General features: G+C 48.2%; 1 protein-coding gene across 3 annotated transcripts in view; it reads left to right on the forward strand.

The window, feature by feature from the left end:
- Positions 1–18,831, forward strand: part of LOC142465699 (uncharacterized) — a 42,524-nt gene extending 23,693 nt beyond the window's left edge. The window contains exons 3-4 of one of the 3 annotated variants that reach the window (XR_012787949.1): positions 14,984–15,091; positions 18,817–18,831. The gene's annotated coding sequence lies outside the window, so the exon portion shown is untranslated. Of the gene's footprint in view, positions 1–14,983; positions 15,092–18,816 lie in introns of those variants that run through there. The other 2 variants (XR_012787950.1, XR_012787948.1) reach the window with 2 other exon arrangements.
- Positions 18,832–20,996: the final 2,165 nt, after the last annotated feature.

Genomic DNA, 20,996 nt, shown 5'->3' on the forward strand with positions numbered 1-20,996 from the left:
GTTAGAAGACAATAGAGACATCCAGCCAATACCAAAGATTTGTATAAAATGTATTGCGTATGCAGATGATGTATCTATTCTAATTGTCATGGAACAAGAATCACATTCCTGCCCGACCCCCCTTCTGCTTGTCAGCTCCTTAAGTTCAGCTGCAGGCATTGGCTCCACATACACACACTGTGCCTGTGTAACATGCAACAATGTTGCATTTTTTGCCTCTGAGCACATAATCAGTGAACTGCTACTGCAGCTTCTCCAGTCCTCCCAGTTAATGGACTTTCCCATGTTCTCCCCTGTCTTTTGCTGACAGTTAGTGCAGTCCCACTCAACCTTTAGTGTGACCCCTGCCCCTCACTTTCTTTTCCACCCTAGATTACAGTGAGTACAGACCTGTCTGCATCCACCCCTGGTAAGGCCTTTCTCTCTTACCATAGTCTAACCCCATAGAAGCATCCCACATAGAGAAGCACTCTCTGCCTACACTACACCCACAAGTTCCTGTGTTTTCTAATCCTGCAATAAAGTTAAGAAAGACATTAAGGACTTGTCATGCTTTGGAAGAGGGAGGACATGAGTTGAGCTTACTGGAACTAATCATACATCATTCGTGACCCTGGTTCCAGGAAACTAATAACATCAAGAAAATTTTATGAAAGTGTACTTTCTGAATTAAAAAAATACTCTGACATTTCAGATTCCCAGATAAATAAAAGTAAGTCCATTGCACTGAGGATAGGAAAAAAAGAAAATACATTTGAGCTCAGTTCTGGTATAAAGTACGAGCCTGAAAATATTCGCATTTTGGGGATCAAATTTAATAGTCAGGATTCTGGTGAGCAAAACTGGGATGAAAAGCTTGGCATATGCAAAGCCAAAGTTACCAGGTGGAAACATTGGAAATTTTCTTTTGAGAGCAGAATCAGGATTGTTAACTTTTTGCTGCCTATTTTCATCTATTTAAGTTTCGTATTTCCCCCGTCTGAGAAAGTTGTAGTTTCTTTAAATAATTTGTTTTTTTCAGATGCTGTGGGGAAACAGGCTCAATTTAGTGAGCAGACACATCACTTGCAGGCCTAGAAATAAGGGAGGTCTTAATATGGTGAATCCGGAGTTATTTTTTAATTTAGTATTCCTATGTTTTAATTTTCAGGGGATTTTCTCACAAAGTACATGGAGAAATTCTTTTAAGGAGTGGTTGTCACTGCTGTTTGAGGGGGGAAATATCAAAAGAATGACTCACAATATTGTATATTTACCACCATATATTATTCGGATGGTTAAAGTTATTAGAAAATTACAAATAACTAGGACTGAAATTGTACAGCTGTCAAGGAAGCAGCTCTATACAAGTATTCTAGAGAGAACACCCCCAATTAGCCTGGATCTAAGACAATGCCCTGAGACCAGCCATGATGTGGTATTAAAGCAACTTGTTGATCCCAGATTACCGCAGAAAATGAGCGATGTCTCGTGGTTATTATTTCATAGTAAAATGTATGTCAGGCAGAATTTAAAATACAGGAATGTTGATGATAGGAATTGTCAACGGGAAAACGAATGTTTTAGAAACCATGGAGCATTTTTTATTGCAATGTCCATTTTCTATATTTTTATGGAAAAAAATTGCAAGTCATCTAAAAATCCCTATTTTGTCCAAACACAGCTACCCCCAAGTAGCATACGGACCCTTTCCGGAAACCCAGAAGCAGCATCACAATAGAACCCTGTGGCTGATTAATGTGATATCTATATACCATTTATGGAACGCCAGATGTATGGTATCGCTAAAAAAGTATGTGATGCCGGCAGAAATAATTCTGAGTCACATTGTATCGGATTTAAAGAGCGTTCAGCAGAGGGAATCTGAGAGGTTGGAGAGAAATGTGTTTAAATCTCTTTGGAAGGGAATCTCTGTAAGATAACATGTAATGTTTATGTGATTTTCTGGATGTTGTTCTGTAAGTATTGTGTGTATTTGTAAATAATTGTATTTTGTATTTAAATAAAAAAGATTCCCCTCTCTCACACTACTACACCATGACATGTATACACAGCACAGGTACAGTGTGGGCAGCGCCAGTGCCAGCCTCCCAATCACATACTACTACACCATGACATGTATAACACAGCACAGGTACAGCGCGGGCAGAGGCAGTGCCAGCCTCCCCCTCACAAACACTACTACACCATGCATACACAACATAGGTACAGCGCGGGCAGGGGCAGTGCCAGCCTCCCCCTCACACACACTACTACACCATGCCATGTATACACAGCACAGGTACAGTGTGGGCAGCGCCAGTGCCAGCCTCCCCCTCACACACACTACTACACCATGCCATGTATACACAGCACAGGTACAGAGCGGCAGCGGCAGTGCCAGCCTCCCCATCACACACTACTACACCATGACATGTATACACAGCACAGGTACAGCGCGGGCAGCGGCAGTGCCAGCCTCCCCCTAACACACTACTACACCATGCCATGTATACACAGCACAGGTACAGCGCGGGCAGCGGCAGTGCCAGCCCCCCCTCACACACTACTACACCATGCCATGTATACACAGCACAGGTACAGCGCAGGCAGCGGCAGTGCCAGCCTCCCTCACACACACTACTACACCATGCCATGTATACACAGCACAGGTACAGCGCGGGCAGCGACATATTCCCAGAAATCTTGCTAACATTTCCAGCCTAGGGTGTTTGTGCAACCTGTTCATTGCCAGTGTATAGATACTCCGCATCATTAGGCTTCGTTCCCACTGCTCGCGGCTGCGCGCGCTACGGCATGTGCGGTGCAAAGGAGATACGGCCGTCTATGGGGCCGGCCCCAGTCGCTGCCTGCAGAAAGCGCGATGTGTGACCACCTTTGCCAAAAGACAAGAAGCGTGTCTTGGTGCGGCGGCCGAGTACTGGCTACGTCACGGCAGCGGTTCAGCCAATGAGGGTGAACCAGCCGCGTAACGTCATGGCCACGACCCCGCCAAAAATCTTGTCTTTTCTCCCCCTGCTTTTCTCTGGACGTGCGACCCTTGGAACGCTGATCGGGGCTTAACCTGGTGCACGTGCTGCCAGGCGCTCCGACGCGTGGGTGCGCACAGTGACTGGGGCCGCAGCCTTATACAGCACTATGTGCTTATCGGTGTACAGCGATACTCTGCATAATTATACAACGTGGCATATTGATCAGTGATCAGAGTGTAGATGCTCCACATCTACTACAGTGCAGCATGTTAATTATCAGTGTATAGATACTTGCCATCATTATACCGTGCAGCATGTTCATTATCCATGTATAGAGCTACTCAGCATCATTATCAGTGTATAGAGATGCTCACATTAGACACACTCATAGTTGGCTCCTGGTTCAAAGATAACTTTGAATACATTCTTAATAAAACTGCTAAAAACGAATACAATGAAATTCTTCGGGCTGCGAGCGCTAATGTTGTTGTGGGACGTCTAGTGGCCAAAAAATCTGTTAGTTGGTAAATAGAGCAGGAGGTCGACTGGCTAAATATTCCCAGTGTAAAAACCTATGTACATGCGGTCAGGGGATTGGGGGGCTGCTCAGCTATATACGTATGTGGTCAAAAGAGGGGTGCTATCTGGGAACAGGTGCATCATCTATATACCAGGGCGGCCAACTCCAGTCCTCACAGGCCACCAACAGTTCAGGTATTAGGGATACCCCTGCTTCAGCACAGGAGGTGCATGCCCTTCAGAACTGGAGTTGGCTACCCCTGTATTACACACTATCTGTTTAATTGAACATCCCAGTAGGCCAGGAGTGGTCAACTCCAGTCCTAAAGGGCCACCAACAGGCCAGGTATTAAAGATATCCCAGCTTCAGCACAGGCTCAGTTATGAGCCACTGATTGAGCCACCTGTGCTGAAGCAGGGATATCCTGACAACCTGACCTGTTGGTGGCCCTTGAGGGCTGGTATTGGCCACCCCTGCTATATACAATAGATTCCCAATGTGATTCACCCTATGAAACCTCTAACACTAAAATGTAACTTGTAGTGGAGACTATAAAGGCAAGAACAACAAAGGGGAGAAAGTAGACAATGCCCTCCTGAGAACAGAAGCTGGGCGGGTATACACTCTGCGTACATTGACGCCGTAGGGTTTAAATGAAGGCTTTGTGTATTCAGCTTTTCTGTAATGACATTGGTGTCTACCATATGAAGGTAAGGGGCCCTTCACTAAAAGTCTATGTTAAAGCAGAATATATGGACATACATCCAGCTACTTATTAGGTGGGTAACCTATTTTTCAATGTAGCCACAGGTGTGGCGAATGAAAAGTGAAATTCGCCACACCATGTACAAATTGAGAAGTTCCACCTCCCCCCCAATATCATCATCATCTCTTCAACCCGAAGTGTGTTTCTTCTTACCTTATCTCCTGGCAGACAGCACCGGCGCCTGTCCATGCAGGAGTCTCTGGCGCCAGGGGGTGGGCTCCGCCCCCACTGTTCTCTGATTGGTCACCCTCTCCTCCACTCAGCACTCTCCTCCTCACTGCTCCCGGCCACCGTCCGCGGCCCAACCCCTTACCACCAGCGTTTCCATCGGCCGCCGCACTCACGCTTGCCAACACCGCTGTGCTTCCGCCGAGACAGTGGTAATACCACTGGCAAACTCAAATTCACCACACTTTTATGGCCATTTCGCCACTTGTGGCGATTGGCGACAGGGTTGCCCACCTCTGATGTACTATATATTTTGGAAAGCTGACTGTCTGCTCGCTACGCATTGGGACACCTCTTCAGATATCGTAAGCACATTTTGCACGATGGTTCCTGCGATCAAGGAGCAGGTTTGTGTCTGTGTTTGGATACTTTCGATTTGTTTATCCTATGAGTTATTACAAGTTCTCAAGCAAGTCAGCCACTGGGTGTTATACCTGGTAGACTGGATAAGGAGAGTCAGATAGCTATAACATTTACACAGAAAGTAGACAAAGAAAGAGAGGAAATCAGTTGGCACATGAGTAGGTGACGTCAGTGAAAGCCCAACATGTGTTTCGCTGTGAGTTAAACGCGCATCGGATTTTACTGACGTCGCCTCGAGTGAGGACACGGGCATAGATAGCAAGAGGCAGCAGCTATTACAGCTTGATACAGAGCTACAGTGTATCTTACTATCACTACTGAGACATACAGGGCACGCTGCCAAGTAGGATATCAGATTCAATCACTTTGCAATATAAGTCGCCATAGACATTTTGTCTCGATATGATAGAGTATCTTATTTCTAGCTCCTTGCACCTTTCACTTACACTCCATGATTCACAGACACTTTCTTATCTTTATTCCTTTTCTTCACTATTTTACCACAGTCAATAGAATATTATACTGCATAGGGTTTTGCACTTGAAATATTTAGTCACTCAACCTCTTGGCAATATCATTGGTCATAGGATTACTCTATTTACTAACAAGTATATGTTTTGCTACTAGAAGCCCCACAAAAATGTTGAATTAAAATATTAAATGTTTTATTTCTACATTCCTCCTCAGTTTTATTAAGAAGGTATTCAAAGTTATCTTTTAAAGCTGCAGACCAAGAAATATCCTACATATGTGGGTTTTTTTTTTTTAATAAATCAGTTCTGTACTATGAGAAAATACATTATATTAAGTAATAGGAGGAGTTATAGGGAGCGGTTATATGGGGTAATAGGAGGAGTTATAGGGAGCGGTTATATGTGGTAATAGGAGGAGTTATAGGGAGCGGTTATATGTGGTAATAGGAGGAGTTATAGGGAGCGGTTATATGGGGTAATAGGAGGAGTTATAGGGAGCGGTTATATGGGTAATACGAGGAGTTATAGGGAGTGGTTATATGGGATAATAGGAGGAGTTATAGGGAGCGGTTATATGGGGCAAAAGGAGATGCAATAGGGGCAGTTATAGGGAGTAACAGGAGGAGTGAAGCAACTCCCGTTTTAATGGGATATGTGTGTGCGTAAATAAATAACTTTTGTAATATTTACAGCTCCTTACAGTAAACGTTGATATTGACTGGAAAAGTGGAATGAAATTACCTGTCAAGGTCAATGATTAAACATAATAGAGATTACACTGCCACACCCAGACACAATCTGCTATTCCACTCCAAACCCCATCACTAACACACCCACACAGCTGTCACTGCACCTCCATCCTGCAAACACTGGCCATTTAACCCATTAAACACGTCCCTGTCATTAGGTCACTTCGCCCCTACGTGGGACTGACCCTTAAACCATTAACCACGTCCCTGTCATTAGGTCACTTTGCTCCTGCGTGGGACTGACCCTTAAACCATTAACCACGTCCCTGTCATTAGGTCACTTTGCTCCTGCGTGGGACTGACCCTTAAACCATTAACCACGTCCCTGTCATTAGGTCACTTCGCCCCTACCTGGGACTGACCCTTAAACCATTAACCACGTCCCTGTCATTAGGTCACTTCGCCCCTACGTGGGACTGACCCTTAAACCATTAACCACGTCCCTGTCATTAGGTCACTTCGCCCCTACGTGGGACTGACCCTTAAACCATTAACCACGTCCCTGTCATTAGGTCACTTTGCTCCTGCGTGGGACTGACCCTTTTAACCCATTAAACACATCACTGTCCTCTGGTCACTGGGATCCCCCATGCCATGAACCATGTCATTATCATTCCTTAGCTAAACACAACAATGCAGAAGGATGACACAAAGCCGGCTGTCTGATCCCTTGCCAGGGCCCCACATTCCAGTCCCGCCAGTGGGGGAGTGAGGAGGAAACCACGTGACCTCCTAGAATGCACCAGTTTAGGGTAAATCGAAACTGCAGCTGTACGGTGTATATATAAGGAGCCATCCTCATACTGAGCTGTGGGATTTACTCCACAATCGGCACAGAACAGGGCACTGTAGGATCTTGTATAGGAACTAGCACAAAATCCCATATACTTTCCAGCCCACAATGCTTACCCTCTTGTTACGAGATCAGCCGCAGAACTTAATCCTTGGGACCGAAATTCAGCATTTAGATCGCCTATAAAATCCAGAATTGTTTCATTTTTGTTTTAATGCGAATTAATACTAATACTGCTTTCTAATGCTGGCTAATAATGTCTGTACGCTGATAGCAATGCACCAAAGCTATTACCAGCCGGAATGCTACATTATTACTGCTGATCAGGTAATGCTAACAGAATTTAGGTACTGAATCATTATTGCGAGGGATATTTGTCCCGCTGACTAATTAAACCTTAAATACATTTATCGTGCTATTTAATCAACGCACAATAATTTGAATGCTAAACCTTTCTCGTGACTTCTGCTTGTATTTATATTCAAAGAGAACGACTTCTGAGATATTTCTAGCTACAGATAGAAAATCTCTTTTAAAAAAAAAAATACATTATTTTATTTGTATTTCTCTGTTATAACTGCAGTGGTGCATTAGCCGGTGAAAAGGTGCATTTTCTAGTGTCACGTACCTCATTAAAAGGTCATTTTAAACCAAATATTATTTATGCTCAATGAATGCTTTTATTAAAATAAGCTAAATTGCCTTCGGTAAGACCCCTTTGTCCTAACAAGAAGTGTGAAATAACTTATTCCTATTGGAAATATGAGAGACGGACACAAGGATTTCAGCGGTGGGACGAGCTTATCAGCGGGAGCTCATGGGACGTTACAGGTGGATAATGTAAGTCATTTTATACTTCTAGTTCAATGTACAGTTTATGTAGAAAGTCCATAATATGGCGCTCAAAAAACCTTCATTTGCCGTTTTCAAACTGATCACACACTTCGCTGTAGAATTAAAACCGTTTCAGATATTGATGTGAAAATGTAACTGTCATTGGGTCACTTTGCCCCTACGTGGGACTGACCCTTTAACCCATTAAACATGTCCCTGTCATTAAGTCACTTAGTTCCTACGTGGGACTGACCCTTTAACCCATTAAACACGTCCCTGTCATCGGGTCACTTTGCTCCTACGTGGGACTGACGTGCATATCCTATCTGCATATCTGTCTTTCTATGGGAGCAGGTAGGTGTCTCTCCGCTATCTCCTTTGCCACCTCAGTGTGTCCCAGACACAGGTAATATAAATGTGGCGTTAGGGAGCGGCCAGGGGGGAACATGTTGCCCCAGCCTCCCCTCTTTCATCAGCGTGTTGCCCCAGCCGCCCCTCTGCCCTCACCCCAGTCTCCTCCCCTGGAGTGCTTTTACTTTTAGATTGTCAGCCCTTCCCCAAATTTGATTAGACCAAATCATGCACCCTCAAAACGCTCTGATTGGACCAATTACGTTCCGCCTGTTCTAGAAGTGGGAGATTTGGGGTCTGCACATAGAGGAAGCGTCAGACGTAATCTGAAGAGCACAGCACAGTCCTGGTCTCTGTTTTAAGCCTCCCTGGGACCCATCCTGCTGAACTATTGGATTCACAAGCTGCCTACCCTATTTCCAAGTCCAGGACCCTCCTCCCCACGGCCCCCCTTCCCTCCGCACGGACCCTCCTCCCTCTGCGGACCATCTTTCTCCCCACTGCGGACCCTCTTTCTCCCCCCGCGGACCCTCCTCCCCACAGACCCTCCTCCCCGCGGCTCCTCCTGCTCCCCGCATCCCCCCCTGTTCTACAAGCTCCCCACGGACCCTGCTCCCTGTGGGCCCCTCCCCATCTCCCTGCGGGGCCCCTCCCCATCTCCTTGCGGGGCCCCTCCCCTGCTCCCCGTGGGCCCCCCCCCCCCTGTTTCCCACGCCCCCCTTCTCCCTGCTTCCCTCCCTGCTCCCCACGGACCCCCCAGGTCCCCCCAGACAAGCCCCCCTATACGTGTGAGTGCTAGGTGCTTCTGGTTGCTCCCTTCTTATTTGACCTTACTGGTTGTCTGTACTTATCCTTTTCCTGTACCCGTCTCATTAACCCTTTAGTGTAACCGCTTGCGTGCCTGACGCTGTGCTATCCACGTACTCCGTGGCTGCTATCCACATGCTCCGTGGCTGCCCACCACGTTAGTTAAGAATATTAGTAACCCTTTGTGTGCCAGCTGTTTTTCTGGGAATCCTGTGTCCTCCGCATTGTGTCTCATTGCCCTCAGAGATTACCCACTGGTCTTTGAAGTGGGACCGACTCCCTATGTGAGTCAGGGATTACCAGGGGGAGGAGAGTTTGCCTTTGTATAGGACCAAGATGCTCTTGGGTGGTTCTCCCCCTCGTAGCCTGGTGAGTGGGGTCCCCTCCTCGTAGCCTGGTGAGTGGGGTCCCCTCCTCGTAGCCTGGAAAGTGGGGTCCCCCCTCGTAGCCTGGAAAGTGGGGTCCCCCCTCGTAGCCTGGAAAGTGGGGTCCCCCCTCGTAGCCTGGTGAGTGGGGTCCCCCCTCGTAGCCTGGAGAGTGGGGTCCCCCCTCATAGCCTGGTGAGTGGGGTCCCCCCTCGTAGCCTGGAAAGTGGGGTCCCCCCTCGTAGCCTAGAAAGTGGGGTCCCCCCTCGTAGCCTGGTGAGTGGGGTCCCCCCTCATAGCCTGGTGAGTGGGGTCCCCCCTCATAGCCTGGTTAGTGGGGTCCCCCTCGTAGCCTGGTGAGTGGGGTCCCCTCCTCGTATCCTGGTGAGTGGGGTCCCTCCTCGTAGCCTGGTGAGTGGGGTCCCCCCTCGTAGCCTGGTGAGTGGGGTCCCCCCTCGTAGCCTGATGAGTGGGGTCCCCCCTCGTAGCCTGGTGAGTGGGGTCCCCCCTCGTAGCCTGGTGAGTGGGGTCACCCCTCGTAGCCTGGTGAGTGGGGTCCCCCCTCGTAGCCTGGTGAGTGGGACGTTACCTCCTAGTGAGATTAGACGAGGGTTGTTATTTTAGTGGGCGCAGTGTGTGGGGGTCAGAGCAGGGTTCCCTCCTGGCCGGCTGAGTCTTACTAAAGACCCCCTATAACAGGCCGGGGTGTCGAGCCGCCCCGCATTCAGTAAAGGTTTATTAGCTGGGGGGAAAAACAAACTAACACGCCTTCAGCACTGGTGGCTCAATCAGCCCCTGCTTCAGCACAGGTGGCTCAATCAGCCCCTGCTTCAGCACTGGTGGCTCAATCAGCCCCTGCTTCAGCACTGGTGGCTCAATCAGCCCCTGCTTCAGCACAGGTGGCTCAATCAGAGGCTCTGTCTTTGACTGAGTCACTGATTTAGCCACTTGTGCTGAAGCAGGGATATCCTGAAAAGCTGACCGGGTGGGGGCTTGAGGACGGGAGTTGAGCCCCCTGGGTTGGGGGATTTATTCCGGTAGAGCGTAACCTCCGGACAGACCATCTGTTTTGCCATTTTCTACGTTCTTTAGGAGATCCTTTTTTGCCGAGGGAGCAACTTCCCCGAGCTTAGGGCTGGGCAACTCCAGTCCTCAAGGGCCACCAACAGGTCAGGTATTAGGGATATCCCTGCTTCAGCACAGATGGGGCAGTCTTTGACTGAGCCACTGATTGAGCCACCTGTGCTGAAACAGGGATATCCCGAAAACCTGACCTGTTGGTGGCCCTTGAGGACTGGAGTTGTCCAACTTCAGAGGCGTCTGTCCGTACAATAAAAGGGCCAGTGCCCATGCTGTACCAGGCACGTTATAATGGCCCCTAGTGTGCCAGTGCCCATGCTGTACCAGGCACGTTACAATGGCCCCTAGTGTGCCAGTGCCCATGCTGTACCAGGCACGTTATAATGGCCCCTAGTGTGCCAGTGCCCATGCTGTACCAGGCACGTTATAATGGCCCCTAGTGTGCCAGTGCCCATGCTGTACCAGGCACGTTACAATGACCCCTAGTGTGCCAGTGCCCATGCTGTACCAGGCACGTTACAATGGCCCCTAGTGTGCCAGTGCCCATGCTGTACCAGGAACGTTATAATGACCCCTAGTGTGCCAGTGCCCATGCTGTACCAGGCACGTTATAATGGCCCCTAGTGTGCCAGTGCCCATGCTGTACCAGGAACGTTATAATGGCCCCTAGTGTGCCAGTGCCCATGCTGTACCAGGCACGTTACAATGACCCCTAGTGTGCCAGTGCCCATGCTGTACCAGGCACGTTACAATGGCCCCTAGTGTGCCAGTGCCCATGCTGTACCAGGAACGTTATAATGACCCCTAGTGTGCCAGTGCCCATGCTGTACCAGGCACGTTATAATGACCCCTAGTGTGCCAGTGCCCATGCTGTACCAGGCATGTTATAATGGCCCCTAGTGTGCCAGTGCCCATGCTGTACCAGGCACGTTATAATGGCCCCTAGTGTGCCAGTGCCCATGCTGTACCAGGAACGTTATAATGGCCCCTAGTGTGCCAGTGCCCATGCTGTACCAGGCACGTTATAATGGCCCCTAGTGTGCCAGTGCCCATGCTGTACCAGGCACGTTATAATGACCCCTAGTGTGCCAGTGCCCATGCTGTACCAGGCACGTTATAATGACCCCTAGTGTGCCAGTGCCCATGCTGTACCAGGCACGTTATAATGACCCCTAGTGTGCCAGTGCCCATGCTGTACCAGGCACGTTATAATGGCCCCTAGTGTGCCAGTGCCCATGCTGTACCAGGAACGTTATAATGACCCCTAGTGTGCCAGTGCCCATGCTGTACCAGGCACGTTATAATGGCCCCTAGTGTGCCAGTGCCCATGCTGTACCAGGAACGTTATAATGGCCCCTAGTGTGCCAGTGCCCATGCTGTACCAGGAACGTTATAATGACCCCTAGTGTGCCAGTGCCCATGCTGTACCAGGAACGTTATAATGACCCCTAGTGTGCCAGTGCCCATGCTGTACCAGGCACGTTATAATGACCCCTAGTGTGCCAGTGCCCATGCTGTACCAGGCACGTTATAATGGCCCCTAGTGTGCCAGTGCCCATGCTGTACCAGGCACGTTATAATGGCCCCTAGTGTGCCAGTGCCCATGCTGTACCAGGAACGTTATAATGACCCCTAGTGTGCCAGTGCCCATGCTGTACCAGGCACGTTATAATGGCCCCTAGTGTGCCAGTGCCCATGCTGTACCAGGAACGTTATAATGACCCCTAGTGTGCCAGTGCCCATGCTGTACCAGGCACGTTATAATGACCCCTAGTGTGCCAGTGCCCATGCTGTACCAGGAACGTTATAATGACCCCTAGTGTGCCAGTGCCCATGCTGTACCAGGCACGTTATAATGGCCCCTAGTGTGCCAGTGCCCATGCTGTACCAGGAACGTTATAATGACCCCTAGTGTGCCAGTGCCCATGCTGTACCAGGCACGTTATAATGGCCCCTAGTGTGCCAGTGCCCATGCTGTACCAGGCACGTTATAATGACCCCTAGTGTGCCAGTGCCCATGCTGTACCAGGCACGTTATAATGGCCCCTAGTGTGCCAGTGCCCATGCTGTACCAGGCACGTTATAATGGCCCCTAGTGTGCCAGTGCCCATGCTGTACCAGGCACGTTATAATGGCCCCTAGTGTGCCAGTGCCCATGCTGTACCAGGAACGTTATAATGGCCCCTAGTGTGCCAGTTCCCATGCTGTACCAGGCACGTTATAATGACCCCTAGTGTGCCAGTGCCCATGCTGTACCAGGCACGTTATAATGGCCCCTAGTGTGCCAGTGCCCATGCTGTACCAGGCACGTTATAATGGCCCCTAGTGTGCCAGTGCCCATGCTGTACCAGGCACGTTATAATGGCCCCTAGTGTGCCAGTGCCCATGCTGTACCAGGAACGTTATAATGGCCCCTAGTGTGCCAGTTCCCATGCTGTACCAGGCACGTTATAATGGCCCCTAGTGTGCCAGTGCCCATGCTGTACCAGGAACGTTATAATGACCCCTAGTGTGCCAGTGCCCATGCTGTACCAGGCACGTTATAATGACCCCTAGTGTGCCAGTGCCCATGCTGTACCAGGCACGTTATAATGACCCCTAGTGTGCCAGTGCCCATGCTGTACCAGGCACGTTATAATGGCCCCTAGTGTGCCAGTGCCCATGCTGTACCAGGAACGTTATAATGGCCCCTAGTGTGCCAGTGCCCATGCTGTACCAGGCACGTTATAATGGCCCCTAGTGTGCCAGTGCCCATGCTGTACCAGGAACGTTATAATGACCCCTAGTGTGCCAGTGCCCATGCTGTACCAGGCACGTTATAATGACCCCTAGTGTGCCAGTGCCCATGCTGTACCAGGCACGTTATAATGGCCCCTAGTGTGCCAGTGCCCATGCTGTACCAGGCACGTTATAATGACACTCTAAATGTCAAGACCGGTCTTCACATAATGATGCCTGTTCAGTCCATCTAACAAGTCCGGGTGCCTGCACTGTCATTGTCATTTTTGTAAGGGTCACTGCTCACATGGCATATTGCGTTATGAATCTTCTTTAATAACCTAGCACCCCCACAAATGCTTTCACCTGGGCAAATTTGAGGGTCCGGGCAAATTTTGTGTGACTTCAACCGTACTAAATTGTGGTCTAAGCTGGCTATCTCCAACGGTGTATCCGAAGTACTTGGCTATAACTATGGTGCATGTTGCTGGATTTGCCATCAGCCCGGCCCAATCCAGACTATGAATGACTGTCATGGTATGTAGTATAAAAAGCCTACCCATGAGCCACTGCAATGTGGCATGGGCCCCATCCAACCCAATATACACATCCAGATCAAGCTCCCTTAGTGGGACCAAACATTGGAATTTCTATTTTTATGCAAATATACTTTGTGCTGCGTCTTCTCCAGTCTATTGGGATTGGTCAAATGATATCTCTTATCTACCTATGACATGTGCAATTGCTGATTATATGCCAATATTTATTTTGTAACGGTGTGCTTACTGACAAGTCAAGTGTGTGTGTATATATATATATATATATATATATATATATATATATATATATATTGTATGTATGTATGTGTGATGGTGATGTCCAGGCTGCCACTGGACAAATTGGACAATTGATAGGGGCTTTGTAACTGCTACAGTATGTAAAGCAGATGAGCCAATAAACCTACCTTCCACCTTCCATTGAAGAGTAGGTGAATGTATAAGGCTGACAGAAAGCATTATGTGTAAGTTTTATCAGTCACCCCAGGGAATTTGTGCACCCACAGTTTACCTCTACAGTAAGGTAACTATGATACTGGCTTTGACCAGATTTTATATGTAACTACTCACATAAGCATGCTTTATTTAACCCCTTCAGGGCTTTGTCACATTTTATCACTAGTCCATGGGACAATTATTACATATATTCAGTGTAGGTCCCTGCATACGGTTATGCCGTGACGTGGCATGCAGGCTTATAAATGCTGTGCCAAAGGGTTGAACAAAATTACCCTTTTTCATGAAATCATTATTTTATTTTAGCCTAATTGGTAGGAGCGCAGGAATCTGTCTTTTTGTTTTTCTATATGTAAGGCCTATCTAACTTCTATAGGGGGGAGCGCGGTGTTATGTTCAGTGTCATACTTACGTTACATACATATTTCTCGTGGATGTTAAACTGAAATACTTTGGAAGGAGATCGCTGCTGGGTTGTTCTATAATACACGTCTGGTTATGTGCGTGTCGTCCCCGGCTCTATGCTGAAGGATCTCTCTCACGGGGAACATCCTGCAGCATTTCCTGTGGGTAGAATGGATTTTTGGGGGTGAGACGAATCGCAGACCCCATCACCACCACTGCTCATCTCCCACAGAGAGATTAGACTGACATACAGACAGAAGGATAAAAAGACATTGATATAGAGCAGGGGGCTCAACTCCAGCCCTCAAGACCCCCCGCCCAACAGGTCAGGTGTTAAGGATATCCCAGCTTCAGCACATGTGCCTCAATCAGTGGTTCCCAGCGTCAGCATAGGTGGCTCAGTCAAGCTGATTGAGCCACCTGTGCTGAAGCTGGATTATCTTTAAAACCTGACCTGTTGGGTGGGGGGTATTGGGGACTGGAGTTCAGTGCCCTGATATAGATAGACAGATATAGATATAATATATATATTTTTTTTTTCTCTAGCAGGAAGCGGTGAAAGACATGAATACATTAAAAAGGAGAGCGCGTTGTCGAGTTGCAGCTTTCAAGAGCCGAAGAAAGCACACAGAGCGAGCGGACACTCTGCATCAGGTAACCCACAGAGCTTGCAATCTAATGTGTGTGCACGGTGCTAATGCATGTTGCTCGATTATAATGATGATGAGTATTTCTATACACTGATGATCAACATAACGCACTGTATAATGATACTGCTCTCCAGTAACTTTTAGGCACAGAGCTCCCCCCTGTGGCCAAATGTTGAATTATTCAGAGGTTAGGATTGACCCTTTAACATTTTTTATTTATTTATTTATCCAATATTTTACCAGGAAGTAATACATTGAGAGTTACCTCTCATTTTCACGTATGTCCTGAGCACAGAGTTTAAGATGACAAATAATACATGGTTACAAATACAGTTACTTAAGTGAGCAGGGTATACATTATATACAAGACATTCCATGCATAGCTAGAGGAGATGTATATTATAGGCGTATATAACAGTTACAAACCAGATTAAAATGTGAGAAGCTTTAGTTTTGAAAGAATTTAGACTGGTGGTGGCTGTGAGAGTCTCCGGTAGGCTGTTCCAGTTTTGGGGTGCACGGTAAGAGAAGGAGGAACGGACAGCTTCTTTGTTGAGCCTTGGGTCCATAAACAGCCTTTTGGAGTCAGATCTCAGGTGATAAGTGCTGCAAGTGGTAGGGGTGAGGAGCTTGTTGAGGTAGACAGGTAGCTTGCCCAGAAAGTATTTGAAGGCAAGACAGGAAAGGTGAACTTTGCGCCTAGACTCAAGTGACGGCCAATCTAGTTCTTTGAGCATTTCGCAGTGATGTGTGTTGTAGTTGCATTGGAGAACAAAGCGGCATATTGAATTGCAGAGGGTGTCAAGTTTGCTAAAGTGGGTTTGGGGTGCCGAGCCATATACAATGTCTCCATAGTCGATAATTGGCATCTGCTGTGCGATACGCTTTCTGACCAGCAGGCTTGGTGAGGATTTGTTCCTGTAAAGCACACCTAGTTTGGCGCAGGTTTAGGATGTCAGGGTATCAATGTGCATCCCGAATGTTAAGTGGGAGTCAAACCATAAGCCCAGGTATTTAAAACTAGTAACAGGGGCTAGGGTGGCATTAGCGTTGGTTCTGATCTGGAGCTCAGTCACTGGAAACTTTAAAAATGTAGTCTTGGTCCCAAATACCATTGTTACAGTCTTGTCAGTGTTTAAAAAACGTTTGTTTTGGGAAATCCAATTTTCGAGGCTCAAAAAGTCAGATTGAAGTATGTGTTAAAGGTCGGAGAGGCTATGACTGTGTGCATATAAGATTGCCATCTGCTTACATGTGTTGGAGTCAAATGGCTAAAAAAGTGCTCAACTATTGAAACAAAAATTGTGACTAAACCGTGCTTACAGTGATGGCTCAAGAATAAAGATAATATGATCACTAATATCAGTTGAGAACAAAATATACGAAAAACACTATCCAGATGGGTGAATGAATGTGTCTATAAACTGTGTACCAAAAACTAAAAAATACACATGCATGGAAAATCCCAACCTCCTACAGTACTAAGAAGTGACAGGATGGCAGCCTTAGAACAGATATTGGATAGATCCTTCCACTAGGATCTATATAGAAAACAGTGATATTAAGAGCATACAGTCCTAGGCCAGGCCCTGATATACAATACCAGTCCAATATTTGAAAACAGTCCTTCAAATATAGAGTATGACGGATCCGTCTCTTATTGCAAAGGGAATCTTGGTGTGAGATCTTCACTCAAGATCTATGCTGAGTGGAAACAGAGAAAACGAAAACACCAATCGCGCAGCACAAAGGGAGCCGTGGGGAACCCTCACCCCCTGCTAACTACTTACAATAATGTAGTGCTCAGCATGCATTGAAAGGTATCTTTATGGGGGGATCTTTCTTATTCTTATGATGGCAATCCCCAGGCTTGATGGGCTCATGCCAGTCTCAGGAGAGAAGAAAACAGAAACACACAATTGTGTGGCACTGCTCAGCTACAAGTAACCCTCACCCGAAGCCAACTACTTACAGAATGGAAGGAGTCAGCAGTCCTTGAAAGGTATCTTTGCACCTGGGATCCAGTCGCCACGGGTTGGTCCTCCACCGCTAATCTCCAATGTTGTATAGCCTCGTAATGCAATGATATAGAGAGACCATGTGCGGTGCCAAAAATACAATTTATTTGAAAAAAAAACAATAAAACCCCAAGTAATGCACTTGCATGTACTGGGAGATGTTTGCGTGTTGTACTAAGTGCCTTCCGCAGCTTGGCTGAGAGGGGAGGGGAGAAAGGAACAGGGGACAACCCTCGACGTTACTGAATGGGGATGAGTCTGCTGATCCTTCCTGATCCGTGGTCGCGCCTCCACGTGCAGAGTCCACCCGTGATGACGATACTCGCGCGCCAATCTCCTTTCGTCCAAACTGCAGGCTCACCAAGTGCACGCTACTAAGCTCCACCCTACGCGTTTCGTGACTGTGATGTCACTTCGTCAAGGGTGTGGAGCTTGTGAAGGAGTGTGAATATATATATGCCTGCTTAATTAACCCCAGCCTGTCCTCAACCGATCGGGGAGGCATAATACAAGACACATCATTGCATTACGAGGCTATACAACATTGGAGATTAGCGGTGGAGGACCATCCCGTGGCGACTGGATCCCAGGTGCAAAGATACCTTTCAAGGACTGCTGACTCCTTCCATTCTGTAAGTAGTTGGCTTCGGGTGAGGGTTACTTGTAGCTGAGCAGTGCCACACAATTGTGTGTTTCTGTTTTCTTCTCTCCTGAGACTGGCATGAGCCCATCAAGCCTGGGGATTGCCATCATGAGAATAAGAAAGATCCCCCCATAAAGATACCTTTCAATGCATGCTGACCACTACGTTATTGTAAGTAGTTAGCAGGGGGTGCGGGTTCCCCACGGCTCCCTTTGTGCTGCGCGATTGGTGTTTTCGTTTTCTCTGTTTCCACTCAGCATAGATCTTGAGTGAAGATCTCACACCAAGATTCCCGTTGCAATAAGAGACGGATCCGTCATACTCTATATTTGAAGGACTGTTTTCAAATATTGGACTGGTATTGTATATCAGGGCCTGGCCTAGGACTGTATGCTCCTAATATCACTGCTTACATGTATATTGAGGCTTCCTTACAAGCTGTATGAAGATCATTGATGAACACTGAGAAGAGTAGGGGCCCCACACAGCCTTGTGGGACACTACGGGTGATATCCAAGGGGTTGGAGTTAGAGCCTGAGATGGACACATGTTGGGATCTTCCTGATAGGTAGGACTGAAACCAGTTTAAAGCATGCTTCCCTATTCCAGAGCTCTGGAGTTTGTTAAGCAGGATAGCATGATCAACTGTATCAAAAGCCTTTGCAAAATCTAGGAATACTGCACCAGTGAGTTGTCCCCGTTCTATTCCACACTGGATTTCATTGCAGACGTTTAGCAGGGTAGTTACCGTGGAGTGTTTGGGGTGAAAGCCAGATTAGAATTGGCTAGGGAAATTTGTCTTGGTATAGTAATTGCTTAATTGGGAGTGGACACATTTTTCCATGACTTTGGATAGTATTGGGAGAAGAGAGATTGGCCTGTAGTTTGAGACAGTGTTTTTGTTCCCACTTTTGAAGATTGGGACAACTCTGTCAGTCATTTGCCCCTACATGGGACTGACCCTTTAACCCATTAAACACGTCCCTGTGATTAGGTCACTTTGTTCCAACGTGGGACTGACCCTTTAACCCATTAAACACGTCACTGTCATCTTAAATTCCCTTACAGGAACACGAGAGATTGGAGAAAGATAACACAGCGCTTCTCAAGGAAATTCAGAGACTGGAAAAGGAGAAGATGTTCTGGGCACAGAAGTTAAAGGAACATGAGATGACCTGCATCCTACTCTCCCCAGAAATCCTCCTGGGACTCCTGCATAACCCATTGTTCTGACCAAGAGAGATGGGACTCACCATTAATTAACTCGAACTCCAAAATACCATGCTTAGTGCTAACGATGTTTGGACTTGATCGTCATGTTGCAGTTATTGGATCCGTCAATCATTGATCACACGTTCTGTGAAACTAAACCTGTGAAGTGTTTCCCCCCAGCGGCTCCTCGGAGATCCCACACACAGGCTTTGCACATATATTTGTCCGACTTCTGCACATTTTGACCAATGTCGTCACTGCGCGGAAAGTTAGTTTAGGTTGAAAAAGAAGCTGATTACGAAGGAGAAGGTCAAGCTCCCTTATGTCAGTGTCGCCCTACGGATGGATGGACAGACTAATAGCTCCCTTCTGTCACTGTATCACCCTGCGGGGGGAGGGACAAACTCGTAGCTCCCTTCTAGTTGTCACCATGTCACCCTGTGGGGGGAGGGACAGACTCGTCGCTCCCTTCTGTCTGTGTCACTGTCACCCTCCGGTGTGAGGGACAGACTCATAGCTCCCTTCTGTCTGTGTCACTGTGTCACCCTGCGGGTTGAGGGACAAACTCGTCGCTCCCTTCTGTCTGTGTCACTGTCACCCTCCGGTGTGAGGGACAGACTCGTAGCTCCCTTCTAGTTGTCACCATGTCACCCTGCATGGGCAGCAAAGTATGTTTTTTCATGATAACTGACATTTACACTACATGTAAAAAATTGCTCTGTGAATAAAGTGATGCAGTTGACGATGTGGCAGCAGAGCCAGGGATCTCATTAGCAGAGAGCATTTCCTTTTATGGGGTTTTTTTTAATTACACGGGATTAAGTTGTTATAAAGATAGCTCAGGACAACGGAAAATAATTATACATCTGAGAGTAGGATGCCCTGTGGTAATATTCTGCTAAATGTGTGCCAGGTATGAACCAGAACAGAAAACAAGCCATTGTGTCACCTTGCGGGGGGAGGGACACTCGTACATCTCTTCTGTCTGTGTCACTGTGTCACCCTGCGGGGGGACACACGTACATCTCTTCTGTCTGTGTCACTGTCACCCTGCGGGGGGAGGGACAGACTCATAGCTCCCTTCTGGCTGTGTCACCCTGCGGGGGGAGGGACAGACTCATAGCTCATATATATAAAAATGAAAAGTATTTGATTGTTAGTAGATGTGGGGATTCTAATTGGTCCCTCGGTCCGTCCGCCCCCATGGCCCGCCTCCCCCACGACTCTCATTGGCCAAGAGGTACGCTGACATCACGGACACACCTACTCCACTGTGACACACAGTCACCATACCCCCTGAGACTATCACCCCAGCGGAGTCAGCACCCTGTCTGCCGCTACCCCCTCAAATTTTGCGCCTTCCCGGCTGCTCCACACTCCACTTCCCGCCCGTTCCCGTTCGCATCACCCTGTCGACCCTCCCCCCGATCAGCAGCTCCGAGCGCGGGGGGGGTGACGGGGGAAGAGTCAGGAGACACACAGCCCCCCTCCCCGTCTCATCCTTCCTCCGTACCTCTAGAGCGGGGGGGCAACACCAAACAAACTGACTGAGACACACACACTAACTGACGCGGGCACGCAATCTGACACACACACACACATTGACACACTGACTGACGCACACACAGACTCCTGCCGCATACGCACACACACTGACTGGTGCGCGCGACACACACACACTGACTGGCGCGCGCACACAAACACACACTGACTGGCGCGCGCACACACACACACTGACTGGCGCGCACACACACTGGCGCGCACACACTGACTGACGCGCGCACACACTGACTGGCGCATGCGCGCACACACACTGACTGGCGCGCGCGCACACACGCACACACACTGACTGGTGCACACAAACACTGACTGGCGCACACACACACACTTACTGGCGCGCTCACACACACACACAGTGACTGGGGCGCGCGCGCACACACACTGACTGGCGCGCACGCACACACACACTGACTGGCGCGCTCACACACACACTGACTGGGGCGCGCGCACACACTGACTGGGGCGCGCGCGCACTT

This window comes from Ascaphus truei, chromosome 14 (assembly GCF_040206685.1).
Source record: "Ascaphus truei isolate aAscTru1 chromosome 14, aAscTru1.hap1, whole genome shotgun sequence".
Lineage (NCBI taxonomy): Eukaryota > Metazoa > Chordata > Amphibia > Anura > Ascaphidae > Ascaphus > Ascaphus truei.